Raw genomic sequence first — 15,210 nt, forward strand, 5'->3', positions numbered from 1 at the left:
CTTCAAAGCCTGGATGTTATTTGAGTAACGGGTCTGTCACTGCTGTGTTTCTTCCTGTCCATCTCCTGCTTCTTCAAGTCCCCTGTCAGTCCTCTGAAGCCACGTGCCCCACCAGGAGCTTGTGTCCACCCATCACCTAGGAGGTCACCTAAATCCTCTGCACAATCCCTAATCTCTCCCATCAGTCCCCACTTTAGGCAACCTATAGTTACTTGGATGTTTCTATTTTTATTTTTAGTTATCGACACATAATTTGTGTTTTTTTCATCACATTAGTCCAACGGTTTATAATTCAATGGGAACTGTTCTGAGTGCACCTCCATGCAATACATGTAAGCTTAGCGCTTTTGTCCCTGCTCTGTCCTCTGGTGTCTGCTCTGTCCAAAAGGGCTTTAACATTGTTTTAAAAAGAGTTTACGTGTTTCATTATGTAATGTAATGTTTACATTCATTCTGACATACTTCAGATTTGCTCTCCGTCCTTCCCTCCTTTTCCCTACCCATCTCTCTGCCTGCAGCCTACGCTTTCTGCCTGCCAGCTATAAACAGATTTTAGAATTTTAAAAATAGCTATTTAAAAGCAACAAACCAAGGCTGAAATGAAATACAGCAGGGAAGAACTGGTCTATGGAAACTCAGTAAGTTAGAATATGCCAGGGCTTTCCTGCAGGGTTTTAACCATGACTTTGCATAGCTGCATATACCTAAATCTATACATTTCATTAGCTGAACCATCACTATGAGAGGTCTGTCTTTTATCTGAGTATAGCTAATTGCAGATTTACTTTGGGAAGAGGAATCTCAGATATAAATTAATTTAAACTAAGTTTTACTACATATTCTCCTGTTTCCATGAAATTTTATTCTCCCATCCCCAGAGTTTACAGGCTAAATCTGGATTTAGATGCCTCTGTTTGAACAGACAAACTCTACAGATTTTGCCCCATGGTATTTAATGAAAAATAAAATGTCATGAGGCCTTTCCCTTTAGAAATAATCAGTTGAGAAAATATTAGTGAAGATATATTTGTGTTCAGACTGTCCCCTGCAGTGAGGTTAGGGGGCATATTCATCATATACATCAGGATTAACTCAGTTTCTGCTGTAGCACTGCAGTTCTCTTCAAAATGTATAGCCACTGACCTACTTTTCAGGAGGCTTGGTGAAAGTCACTCCAAATCCTTCTGGCGTTTCAGCACCATAAAATTGTAATGTTTTACTGGAATATAGCATCTTCCTGAAACGGCAAATAATACAAAGGTGAGTGACAAAATTTAATTTGGAACCTTGATGTTGGGAAACCGATGATAATTTTCATAACGAGCACACCCAAGGAGTGAGCTGACATGGAAGGCCCCTACTAAAATGCCCTATGGGGATTGTTCTCAAAGGGCAGTCTCTGCGTCCCCAGAGATGTTATAATCTTTGATGACCTTCTTTTTCAGCTTTTCTCCTTTTTGTAAGAAAGTTACTGGAAGACTCTGGGGGTTCCCCTCCCACTTTTTTCTTCCTTCATGCAAAATAGCAGCTTTACTAAAACCAGGCTTATGTGTGTGTAGAATTATGCCAGCTGCATGCTGCACAGCACAGTCTATCTCAGTTAAATATACTAATTCTTGAGGTCAAAATAACACCAGCTTTGTCCATAGGCCTTGCTCCCTGCTAAGGCAGTTTCTTGGGAAGGCAATGTTGGAGTATTTACCAGCCTGAGAGGGAGGTGGTGAAAGCCCAGGACAGGCGTGTTTGGCACCTTCTGCCATGGTTCGCATTCGTGTTCTTTGAGCTGTGCATGCGGTAGATGAAAGCTGTCAAACGAGGTGGTATACAGCATAGAGACATGGACTTTTCACCCTAAAACAAAGGAGTACCCGACTCTAATGCCAGCAGACAGAGACATGTGAGCTTATGCAGAGCAAATCCTTAATCGGTCTCTTAAACACAAGAAAGACTTTTCATAAATTAAACCCAACCAGATTATTATCTGAAGCTCTTTAAGGATTTGCTTCTGATTTTATTATATCAGCCTCAGTGAAAAGTGGAGCAACATTTTCTGTAGCTGCGTTAGGAACTCCTGAAGTATATTATAGCAGAAGCTCGGGCAGACATTGTAACTGCCATATCACTACCACTATAATGGTAAAACATCTCCTGCATTGCTTTAGCCCTTTTGAGGATTTGGTGAGGTTATTAGAGAGCATGTTTCTGCTTCTCTGTGCTGGCCGCACAAGGGCTGCCCCAGAAAAGAGGGCATGAATGTAACACCCAGGCAGTTCAAAACCCACATTGATTTGTCTTGCCCAGTAATTACATTAATATCTCTGTGGTACAGTTACACAGTATAGGGGAAGGGAAGAAAAAGAATCTGGTGAACGAAAAAAGGGCACAAGTCAGCAAATTAGTGGTTACACTGTCGCTTGAACGATATGTAGGGAATTGCATATTGTTTCTTCATCAGCTCTTCAGATCTGGTCACCAGTTCAAGGAATTGAGAACAATATTTAAAGTAATCTGCATTTTTATAAATAATGCTGGGTGATAATTGATATAAACACTATGATAAGTCAAAAAGTGGTGGCACCAGCACAGCACTGAATGAGGGAGCTGAGTGTTTCTGCACTGCTGTGGTTTGCTGCAGCCAGAAGGAAAGCCTCTGTCTGTGTCACCCCGTTGCTGTGGTTATGTGAAGGAAGGAACAATTTCTGCCCCAGAGACACCCACCCCCCCATCATTCCCAGGCCTTGTCTAGGCTAACGCTGCATGGGAATTCATCTGCCAGCATAGGAGAGGTGTTAGGCACAAGAGACACAGGAGGACAACCATGGCATATGCCAAACACATTACCTGGTTTTATGAGCAGGGAGAATTTTCCTTCTACTACCCTACCATATAAGTTGGAGACGGGGAGATCAGCTTTTACTGGAGTTGAAACACCCACCTGCCACCCCACAGAAGTATCCCAGAGGATAACTCGTCATGGAGCGTGCAAGGTTGCAAAGGCAGGAGCGGGCTATGTGCCCTACAGCATGGAAGAAAAGTGTCTGAAGATGTCAAAAAAGGGTTTGCATCCCAGCATTGTTCCAGCCAACACAGGACAGCTGACTGCTCTCTAACAGGTCCCTTGGAAGTGAGCTAATGCTTCCAACCGAGGTATCAATTTGGCTTATTTTCTTTTATACTTGCCTTGTTACCAAAAAAAAAAAAAAAAAAAAAAGAAAAAAGAAAGTAGCAGACATTTTGGAGAGTGAATGTTGCATAGTGATATAGGGTAGTATCTGCCAGTAGTTTAAAGAGACTTCAGAAAATTGAGGATTAAATGTCTTTCCTAACATTAACACTGTACTAAATCAAAAGCTTTACTCTCACTGAATTTGAAATAGATTTAGCTATATAACTGAGCAGATAGCCTTTGAAACAGAAAGGCCTTTTTATCAAAAAGGAAATAGTTCCTGAGTTTGCCTGGGGCATGTTTCCTTCCACAAGATTTGAAAAGGTGGGAAAAGAAAGTAGAAAAACCTTTCATCTAACTTATTTTAAAACACATATATTACATTTTTGCATTTCAAATAACAACTTGTTTAAAATGTATTCTGTCTGTAATTTTTCTCTATGTAATGGGTTTTGTTTGCTTCTCATTTTAAATACATCCCTGTCTTGGGGCACCTGAAGTATTCATTTAGCTCAAAATTAATTTCTGCAGTTTTAATTAATTATGGTGCCTGTATTAAAACAGAACTTCAAGGTTATTTTTAAAACCCTTTTTCCTTATTGGTAAGATACCAACAGAGAGGGGAGATAGACATAAAAATAATTCTTGAGGCTCAAAATGTGTTTATTTGGGTTTTTTCAGGTCTTCCAGGCTTCTCTTCTGATTGCCTGACAACTCAAAGCCGTCCAGAGAAGCCTGAAAGAAAAGCTACTACAGAAGTAAATGGTAAAAGACTGTATGAGAACTGGACTCCTTGGTGTCACAGCTGCACACCATGACTGGCTCAGCTCACCCACCTTGGGCTGCTGCTGCTTTCGGAGGGACTGATGCCCCTGTGGTCATTCCCCCCTCCTGTAGCCCTTGTGATGGCGCTTCTTGTGAGGCAGACTGCCACAAGCCTGTCCCATGCACGGCATTTAGTCTGCCATGTAGCTCTGAACCTTTAATTTGACCTCCAGCTTCCTGGGAGGGGAGGTGGGAAAGGTCAACCACTTTAGGCTGTAATCCTTCAAACCTCTTCCTATATGCAGTCAGCTGTGAAAAGAAGCCATACATTGGTGAAGCATTTATCATTCAAATCGAGCATTCGGCTGGACTCCTTCCACTCCCCAGGACCTGACCACTCCCTCGCCCAGACCTTGAACCAGGGAGACAGACCCTGTACTTTCCCGTCTGGGGTGGGAATTGGCTGCAGTGCCTCATCCACTAATTTCTGATCTCAGAGCAGGACAATTTTCACCTTGAGAAATGTAATTCACCTCCTGCACCACCACAGGTCTCTGGACTATTACTTTAGTGTCCTTCTCCTTCCTGCTCGCCGTATTTTTCTGGTGTCTTTGTGAGTAATAATTAATCATTCTTAGCCTAAAGGCAAAGAAATTTTTCTAGCCTTCACAAAAATCAACCTTTTACCTCAGCATGTGAGAGAGTGGCAATGGTGCTGATTTTCCTTTCAATAATTTGTCTTTTTTTTTTTTTTTCCAAAAAGCTACTTTTGAGCATTATTGGCCACAATATGTTCAGGTTCGTTACACTTGGCAGGTGGGCTATTAATTGAAATAAGCATTAGTGAATTCGGAAAATCTTTTTTACTCTGTTCCTCAGGCAGGTTTTGATTTGCTTCCAAAGGCTTGCTCTGTGGTCAGGCTAGACGTTTGTAATGGGCTCCTCTGTGGTAATGGCTTGGATTTCTTGACAGGTTTTTTTTTTGGTGCGTTTTTAAGAATCATTTCAGCTTCTCTGGACAAGATGCAGCAGCATCTCTGTTCATATTTTGCAATGCGAAATTAGTTCTTTATTCACCAAAGCCAGTAATACGTCCTGAACTTTGCTGCAGCAAACTGAAATTGTGTAGTTGTCACATTTTTAATACAAAGAGTGGGAGCTCAGATAGACTAAGAAATTTGCATGATGCTTGTGGCTGTCATTAGAAGCCAGTCTGCCACCCTAGTAATTACATTCAGATGGGTTTTGGTCAAACTCACTACATTGTTTCTCCTAGAAAATGAGCACTATGATCCTATGTGTTCTTGAACAGCAGTTTAAAAAATATTGACGGAGGATAGTATCACAGCAGTCTTAAAGATTTTATTTAAGGAAGTTATGCAGAAAAAAAAAATTATTGAAAATAGTTTGTAACTGTGAATGTAGACAGTCATTATTTTTAATACTAGCAACCAATTTTCTGACTGAATTATTCATATGCAAATTTCTAATACTTGGGAAAAAAACTGATTTTGATGTGATTTTCTGAACCAAAATATTTTCTCAATCAGTTACGGTCATTAGTTTTAATTTATTATTTTCGTTCTCTTTCCCAAACATCATCTACAATCAATGCTTCAGATGAATCATTAGTACCACTTCTCCAGTTTCCCATCAGCATGCTACAAGTCTGATGGATGAAAATCAGTTTAAGGGTGCAAGTGTTTTCCTTTGTCTCATTCAGGCCATTCCTAAAACTAAAAACAAGTAAAGCAGTAAAAATAGCCATCTTTTCCAGTAACAAGTCAAGATATAAAGAACAACCAAGTGCTCCTGAATAGCAATACCGAAGCACTGTCAGCTAAAATGCTGCCATGGACACCTGCTCTTTCCCTCTAAAAATAAATTGCTGGATTGTGTCACCAGAATTGATGAGCCTAAAAAAATCTAATGTCTCATGACAATAGGATTCCTGAGTGGAAAGCTGTGTGTGGAAAAGTGCCGGGCAGATGCACTGCAGACCTTGCTGTGCTCCCCTGTAGCTGTGCTGCTGAAGAGTAATCACAGCCCTGACAAGGTGCTCCAAGGCTGGCAAAGTGAGTCAGAAGCCACTGCTGAGCTGCCAGAGCCCACCTCATGGTGGGGAAGACCAGTCATTTGCTCAATCTGATCATGGGTCCAGGCGCTGCTCGGCAGGTACAGCAGCTCCTTTAGTCTTCTCTCCTTCCTTCTTGATGAGAAGCATTGAAGTGGGCTTCCCAGACAGTAGCATCACAAGTAATGACTTTGCCCATTTAATAGATTTCTCTCCTTTGGAGAAAACCTAGGCCCAACGCTTTTGTCAGGAGATAGCTCACTTGCCTGCAAGGTCTCAGCATTTACCAGGAGGCAGAACTAATAATGACCGTCTCAGATAAACTGGCCACACTAGGAGCCATTCCTTTGACAGAACTATTTTACACACCTTAACCATAATGCAATTTGTCACTGATTTCAGAGGTGCAGTGTGTAGCCATCCAGGCTTTCACAGGATTTTTTTGGCCTGTAAAAAAGTTCTATTAGATTATTTAATATGTCCCCTTGCCGGTGGCAGCTTCTTACTGATGTGCTCCTTGAGTGGAAGCAGTGCTTTCCCACCAGTCCCCAGGCCTCCTTTAAAGTCCCCTTCCTATCCCTAATGGCTTGATTTCCAGAGGTGATGGTACCCTCAGGTCCTTTTGCTCCTTAAAGAAGTAGGACTGCTCAGACCTCTTGAAAACCAGGCCAACAATGTACATATAGAGGGGTAATTGTTATCTTTGTGGGCAGCTCCAGGCAATGTCATAACACGCTCTGTTAAGTGAGGACAAAGTCCACACTAGATGAAGTGGGTGGATGAGAGGCTAGGAGTGAGGCAGGACTGGTGTGAAGAAAGAAACACACGTCAGCCTATTCAGCTTTTTTTCCCAGTGTGCAGAGGGAGGGAGCTGAGTGCGGATGAGCCTCTCTCCTCTGTTGCAAGGCAGATACAGCACATTAAATCACACAAAGTGGCATGGGTGAGGGACACTGGAAGGGCTTGTTTAAACCCATGGTACTTCTCTGCATTAATCACCCATGACAACTTTACACTTGTGTAGTTTAAAATTGCATTCTTTTTATAGTAGGTTTGCTTATCCTATACACAGATGATAATTAGGGAATATACCTCAACATATCTTCAAAAGATACTTCAGTTTCCCCAAACTGCAGAACCCTGCAGGCTGAGAACTCAGATTTTTCCCCAATTACTTACTAAAACTTCTTTAATGAGTATTTCTACATGAATAAGAGATGTGGAACTAGGACCACACTATATATTATATAAAATAGAAATTAATTTAGGGATTGCAGCATACTGCAGAGCTGCCTGCTCCCGCAGAGTTTGTGCATTCCTGGGTTAACATTTGTAAATTGACCTCTAAAGCTGCATCTATGAGCACCTAAGCATATCCAATGGCTTGCTCTTGCCATAAGGGGGAAGTCTTGTTCCTTCTCCTCTTCCTTCTCCTCTAGCCCAGTCCTCTTCCCAGCCAAAGACCCTGCCTCCTCACTTGTGGTGGCTCTGGAGCTTATTTGATTTGCCTGTGAGCTGATTCAACTCACTGAGCCAGCAGAAAACTAGGCAGCTGTTTCTTTCTGGGTCATGTTTCTGCTTGGTTAGTGAACAGCACTGGTGAGTGAGGGGCTTCATTCATTCACAGGTAGCAGAGCTGATAAAACAGATGATGGAATTGCATGGCTGGGAGCAGGGCCTCCTTGTTTTGGTGGAGGTGAACTTGGTGCATACCATCCAGTGAAACTGAAACCTAAGGTGTCTAAATTTGAGCACCTAAATCCATTTTAGACATCTGAAAACGCAGTTTAGTAAAATCACATGCTTTGCACAAGCGCAGCTGAGGCCAATACTGTGCATCTGGAGCATAACACCTCCAGCAACTCCTCCAAGCCCCGCTGCCCCCCTGCCTGCCCCTGCAGCTCCTTCCCAGGGTGGCCGGCCGGGTGGCCAGGGTACTGGTGTGCCTTCACCAGGAGCTGGGCTGGGAACTGATCCAGCTGTAAAACAACTTCTGTAGCCAGCTCACTGACAGAGTTGCGCCGGGATGATGAGGGGCTGTGCAGGGGCTGAACAGGGGACAGAGATGGGCTGTTCCAGCCTGGGTCAGAGCAAAGCTTGTATGTGTCCAGCTGCTCCATGCTGCTGCTCTCCCAAAATGTTACAAGTCAAAGGCTGTGACCTCCAGCAGCTCGTGTGCCTTTTGTGTCAGCTATTTCTGTGTTAGCCTGCTGCCCCAACTGCTACCAACAACAGCCATTGGGGCAAAAGGTTAAATTGCGTGCTTGATTTTTCCTGGTTCTTGAATGGGAAAAAAAAGCAATGGAAGTGCCTGAGATGGAGGGTGGGTCACTACTATGTATGCACATTATTCTTATGTTATTTACATATGATTATACTGTGAGGTTGCGTAACATAGGCTTGCAAGGTTTCAGCTGCCCTTCCTCTTTTGGTCCCTTATGCTATTTTTTACATTCCTTTGTTGCATTTTGACTCATGCTAAACTGTAAGGCCCTTGTGGCAGGGACCACGTCATTTATGTATCGGCGCAATGCCTCGGATAATGGAGCTCTAGGAGCGATGGGGGCCTTTGGGAGTGCCTGTCACAGAAATGACAGGAGGGAATAGTTTCACTGTTGTGGAGTGCGGAATTAATCATGTCTGAGTGCTTGATTTTTGCTAGCCTTTTTGAAGGACTTCATCTTTGCCTCTTGCCTACCCAGTTCCTTTCCCTCACCTCTGCTGGCTATCTGTTGCCTTTATGCTCTCCCACCTACCCCTCTATTTTGACTCCATAGCTGATCTTTCACTTTTGTCAAGAGATAGCAGGCTGCCTCCTTTCCTTCATCCTCTACATCTCCCCTTTCCTTCCTGATCTCTGCCTGTGTGCTGAATAGGGCTGAAAATAAAGGTTAGTTAATGAGCAAATCCCACTTCCCTAGATTTAAAAGAGAAACATATAATAATTGTTTTAATCCTAAATACAGAAGAAGATAAATTAAATCAAATGGTATTTGGAGCTGAAGGGCAAAAGGGAGAGAGGAGGTGGGAGAGAAGAAAGAAAGAGGCAAAGGAGAGATGCCCCTCTCCTTTGGAGCTTCTTCGGCTTTGTTTACATTTGAACAGGAGTATAGGTTAAGATGAGAATATAAATTGTTATGGTAATACCCTTTTTATACTATATGTAGTGACTCTTGTTCAAAAGCAAGTGTATGGTTTTGATTTTTGGAAGGTTTTTCAGCTAATTAAATCCAAATAAATTAAGTATCTGGAGGACTGGGAATGTCTGCAGCAGGTTTAAAGAGATGGAAAGTTCCTGTGGGTTTCAGTGTACTGGCATGCTTTGTGCATCCCTTGTGAAGACTCGAGGAAAACTGAATTTTGCTGATGACATCAAACTGTGCCAAAAGATACAGCTGAAGGGGAGTAGCTGCTAGAACATCGGTTCCCAGTCTTTTTGGACCTACACACTACTGTTACTCTCCAAAATTTCCTACAAATCAAAATGTGATTCCATACTTTAAACTGAAAACACTGCAGAAGCACCAAATGGCTATGATGGCCTACCAGGGCTTTATAGGACATTGATGATTCTCTAGCAGAGCTGGGGAACCACCAGTCTAGAATGAGGGAGGACAGAGGTAGAACAAAAGTACTCCACGTGTGCAAATCTTCATTCACTACAATGACAAGAAACCAATACAATTGGAGGGGAGAGAGTTAAAGTCATTCAGATAGTTGGGTTCATTGTGGAGTCACCATGTGGGATATGGATGCAGATGTTACGGGTTTCACAAAGCCTGCTTGTAACTAGTGGGAGGATTTGACGGGAACTCTCTGCAAGAAGGACAGGCAAAGGAAACCAGAGAACAAAGTCTGAGAAAAACATCATTAGGTCAGCTACAATGTGCCATTATAGTGGCATGTTACGAACAGAGAAGAAAAGCGACACCAGATTGGTAAAATGACAGTAATCAGCTGGATTTTACAAGAGCTGGCAGGCTACATGATAGAATAATACACATTTTGTTGTAGGAGCCATGTGGACAAACTGAGATGGGCTGGACTCTGCTAGACATGGACTATGTCGCCCAGTGAGGACAGAAGTTGTTGGACAAAGAGCTTAAAGAAGTCTCAGAAGAAAAAAAAAAACAATAAGCAAATCAACAGAGGAATCCAACAGCTGGCAATACCGAAAGATGATGTGAAGAAAGGATCAGCTCTGAGGATTCATTGGATGGATGTGCATGGAGATAATAAACTGAGATATAATCTTGCCAGAGATGAAGTGAAGATGAAAATGCTGATGGTACTGCTGTATTTGGATTATTAAACAAAAAAAACAACAAACAAGCAGACAAACCTCCCAACACTTCCCTGCATAGGTAAATCCTTGCTTGGTAAGTATCAAATGCAGATTCAGGCTCAAACCTTGAGCCAGCCCGTATGTGATATCGGTGTTGCTGCAGAATGTAATACGGGGTTTGAACTTGTTCTCAGGAAGCAAGAAACTCACTGGGTGTTAGGTCAGTCCTTACATCTGGGTGGAAACTTATGGTAATTGTGCAATTTCCCTAAAAAATCCCCAGAGATCTAAGGCATTTTGCCTTTGCAGCCTTTCCTGCCTTTGCTCTTACAGTGCTTTTCACTCAAAGTCCTTGCACGCCCCTACATCATGTAAAATATGGTTATTTCTTTCACTTAAAGACCTTGGTACAACATTAAAAAGCCACCAATAACTATGTGGAGGTCCCTTTTGTCGTAATACCCGTCTTCATTAGTCATGCTCATTTAACGGGGGAAAAAAAAAAAAAATAATAGGACGCCGCGATTCGTCCTTTTTCCCTCCTTTCCCAGCCCGGCCACCGGAGCACCCTCCAGCCGAGCAGCTCGCACACGGGGCGCCCGTATGCAGCAGCCGGGGGGGTAGCGGCGGTGGGGGGGGGGGGGGGGGTGGCGGCTCCGGCAAGCGGCTGCAGCCCTGGCCGCCGGCCCCAGCCCTCCGCCCGCTGCCGGCGCCCCCGTGCCCCCGCGGAGCAATGCGATGCGGCGGCGGCGGCCGTGCCCCGCCGTTGCCTCCGCAAAGGCGCGCTGCGGTGCGCGGGGGGGCGCGCAGGGGGCGGCGGGCCTGCGCTACCGCCGCCGCATCGGTCGCCTCCCGGCGCCGGGCGCGGGGACATGCGCACTGCCGCGCGCCGGCCCGCGCCGCGCTCCGCGGCCGCGCTCAGTCCCTCTCCGCCGCCTCCCCCCGACCCTCCTGCCGGGCGGAGGAGGGGGAGGGGGGAGGAGGAGGAGGAGGAGGAGGAGGAGGAGAAGGAGGAGAAGGAGGAGGAGGGAGGGGAGAGACGCGCCGCAACTTGCTGCTGCTCCTCCCTCCCCTCCCTCCCCTCGCCGCGCCGCTGCCCGGCCCCTGCGGGCTGCGCTCCGCGGGCAGCGCTCCGCGGGAGGCGGCATCCCCGGGCGCGCCTTTCCGCGGGGCCGGCGCCTCCCGGTGAGTTGGGGGCGGCGCGCGAAGTTGTCGTGTCCGTGGGCTTTTTTTTTTTTTGGCGGGGTGTGTGTGTGTGTGTGTGCATTGCTGTCGCTGTCGCTGCGGGCGCGGGTCGCTGCGCGGCTGCGGGAGGCGGGTGGCGGAGCTACCGCAGGGCTGCGGGGCTCGGCGCGCCGCGCACCGCACCGCAGGGCTGCCCCTGTCCGGCCGCGGCGGCCGTTGGGTTATTGGGGGGATAATTTGGGCAGGGGCGGTCACAGGTGCGGGGCACGGTCCGCGGCGGCAGGATCGGGCCCCCGGGATCGGCTTCCCGGGCGCAACGCGGCGGCATCCCCCGGCGGCGGGGCTCCCCGCGCCGAGTGCCGCGGGAGTCGGTCAGCAGTCCCCTTAACTATATTTTCATTCAAATCCTATTACATGGTGACAGTCTCCAGTTTGTTTCACCGTGGCATCTGCTCGTGGTCGTGGAAACTCTTTAAGAGGGAGGGATCGCCGGGGGAGAGCAGGGGCTGCTTCTCAAAGCGTTGCGAAGAGAGCTGCTAGCACAAATTAGCCCTTGCTCATCATTTGCCGTGTGTGCTGCTTGGGGCATTTAGTTCCCTTAGTGCTTCTAAGAGGGGACAGAAAAAACTGGCAAACGGTCATACCAGAAAGTTGTGTAGCTTGAAATGTTACATACGCTAATGGACCCAATTATCTAAATAAACAAACACAGTGATTTATAGGTGTCTGAACTATAATGCTTTGAACGATAGAGCTCTTTAACCTTTCTTTCTAATCTGTCCCTCAGAGATTTGGTTTTAAGGAGAGTAATATATCATCTGTGGTGGTGAATACTTGAGTTGATTACATTTGTAAAAGGAATGGCCTTTGAAATAATACTGAGCCATTAAGCGATAAATGCAGAAAAAGAGAGAGAGAGCAAAGATAAAATTTTGGCAGAAAATATTTTCCCCCTTCGTAGCAGCCGTGCTCAATTAACTTTTATCCAGGGTTCTTATTTTATTAAATTAAACTTCAAAAAAATAAGTGTGCTGTGTGAAACCAGAAGCAAATCCTCTTCAGTCCTCTAGAAGTCTGTCTGTGTTGCAGTTAAATGATGATCGGGGCAGTGTCTGTTAAGAGAATTTGCAGAAGCAAGCACTGCTAAAGATACCCAGTAGGTAAATGGAAGTATTCATTGTATTTGTTTCTCTTAGACAATACAGAAGCAGAAATCTCAAATTCCAGGGTTTCTCATTTTACATCTTTAAAAATGTCGCCCTGATAAGTATACCTATATGTGAGGTGCACAGCTTCATTACAGCAAAAGTGCCTCCCCTTACTGGAAAAGTGATTAATTCAGGTGTTGTCTTACTTAACAAGGGCCAAATTCTGCAGCCTGTGGAGCATCTCCTGTAAGGGGTGAGTGTCTTTCACCCTCGTTGGAAAAGAAAATAGTGAGTACAGTATGAGCAACATCTTGTAGGCCTGAAGTACAAGAGTGATTTTATCTTTAACCAGTATTTTAACACAGGGTTTTATTAACATAAAATCAATATTCAGGTCAGCAATGGGGATCTGCAACTTTTGAATGAGAAGCTGATCTGAAAGCAACACATTGCTCATATGAGTAAAGGTTGTAGGATATGACACTCAGCAAGCTCACCTGTCTTTTTTCGGTTCCTTTTATGAAATGCCATTTAATGAGGAAAAGAAACAGATAATCCATTGCATTTTAAGGCACAGTGCTCCTCATAAGCCTCATCACCAGGCATTTGAACGTGAATGTTGCTTTAGATCATGTATTGTATACAAATGACTGCTACTAGATAACTTAAGCTCTAAATTTATCCTACTATTAAAGTTCTATTGATCAGAAAGTGGCAACTGGATTTCAAGTCCTAAATAAGAAATGCTCAATAATCTAGAACTAATTTATATTTTAAGAAGCATTGTTCTGAGGAATCCACAAGAAATGCAATCGAGTTTTCCTTACTGGCTATGCGGTAGCATTTAGTTAAGGAGCGCTCTTTCCTGGGGCAGTGTGGGCTTCATTGACACACAAAGGAGTTAAATCTGTTTCTCAGCTCATTGATGCTGGTGGTAGAGTGCTGTAGAGTTCAATGACTGGAACAGGACTCAGTCTTTTTCCTTCCAGTAAGGATGGGAATGGAGAATGGAGAGGCTTTTTCAAAGTAGTTCCAACACCGTATCATTTGTAACTGCAAAATATAATGTAAGAATAAGATTAATAGACCAAAAAATCTTGAAAACATTGTTTAACACTTAATTGAAACAATAAATCATTCAAATAACATTACCCAGGCTCTTATAGCAATGCCTCTGCTTCCAGGTGTTGAGAACGGAGCAGACTGTGCGCGTGGGGCGGGAGGGTAGCTCAGCCCCAGAGCAGTGGCGGGAGGGCAGGTGTCTTGGGGCCTGGTGGCCATGCTGCAGTTGGGAGGGAGCCCTGGAGGGAGCCCAGGCGGGGTGAAGGGACGGAGTGTGCTGGGACTCACCCTCTCCCACAGGTTGCCAAACTGGGACCGAGAGAGCCCCCTCCCAGGTTTGAGTGTGTGCTGAATGGATGGTAGCTGCTGGCCCGGGCCCGGCGTGGAGCCAGCAGGGACGACGTGCTGACTGAGGCCTGGGTTGTACAGCCTGTAGCTTGCAGGTGGGCTGCCCTGACTGCTTGCTGCCCACCCCTGCATCCCAAGGATGCTGACAGTTGCAGGTCTTGTGTGTATAATGATGCCAAAAAACTTGTGTTCTGGCGAGGGAAGAAGTTCAGGATGGCTTCTTCCTTAGGAAATGGTGTGTTTCTTTCTAAATGTTCGTATCATCAGATACTGCTTGCATTGATTAAAACATGGAAAGGGCAAGCAGTGCTCACCCATTTGTGTAAAACCGCTAGTAGTAAACTCTAGACTTTGAAATCACCGAGCATTTGCGTGGGCTCTTGGAGGCCCGGTAAAATCCTGCTGTGCACATGAAGAAGCTGAAGCCTGAAGATTCGGCTGCAAATTAATGAAGGGAGTTGAGACGGCCTTTAGGTTGCTGTTCCCCCAACTCCATCCTGGTATCCCTCACGCTCTGAATTGCTGCGCCGTGCTGCAGCTTCTCTGTAGGTCTCTCATGGGTGTGTGTGCTGCGTTTGGCTCACCTTCCCCCTGGCCCCTCACCTCCCGAAAACCCCATGTGCTGCTCAGGCAGCGCTGCCCTCTTCGTGAACCGGGGTAAATACAAACCCGCAGGTGCTCGGTGACTCACTCGAGGCCCCAAACTGCAAACCCGGCTGCAGTTTCACACTGCTTTTCTTCCGCGGGTGGAGCAGGTTTTTACAAACGCTGTGCCTGCAATTACCTGGGCTGGGGAGGGCAAGCTGCGGGTGGTGGGACCTCCAAAGGTTGCTCCTGCAAAAGTGCACCAGGCACAGCTGGCAGGTGAAAATGATGAGTGACGGGAAGCATTCCTCCACTTCATGGATGTGATATAACCAAGTTTTAATTAAAGCAGCGGCGGTAGATTATTAGGGCAGATAAATACTGCCTTGTTACAGCCCTCTTGGGTCGTATGTAAGCAGTATTCCTTTTAGAAAGGATGAATGAATAGTCAGTGTGAAGGATAAAGATCAGCATTGTTAATCATTCTGGAAGTCTTCCGTGGGAAAGTGTAAACTCACGAGGGAAGATACTGACCATAAATGTCATTTAAATATTTACATAACTTGGGGAGAAAATTTTGATATTAAAGACA

At 45.3% G+C, this 15,210-nt stretch overlaps 1 protein-coding gene across 4 annotated transcripts in view; it reads left to right on the plus strand.

Moving 5' to 3' along the window:
- The first annotated feature begins 11,357 nt into the window (after positions 1 to 11,357).
- The window catches only part of PAG1 (phosphoprotein membrane anchor with glycosphingolipid microdomains 1), a 116,049-nt gene continuing 112,196 nt past the window's right edge, over positions 11,358 to 15,210 (plus strand). For all 4 annotated transcript variants that reach the window (XM_074816830.1, XM_074816835.1, XM_074816848.1 and 1 more), the window contains exon 1: positions 11,358 to 11,475. The gene's annotated coding sequence lies outside the window, so the exon portion shown is untranslated. The remainder of the gene's footprint in view (positions 11,476 to 15,210) is intronic.

The sequence above is a fragment of the Strix aluco genome, chromosome 1 (genome assembly GCF_031877795.1).
Source record: "Strix aluco isolate bStrAlu1 chromosome 1, bStrAlu1.hap1, whole genome shotgun sequence".
NCBI classification, from domain to species: domain Eukaryota; kingdom Metazoa; phylum Chordata; class Aves; order Strigiformes; family Strigidae; genus Strix; species Strix aluco.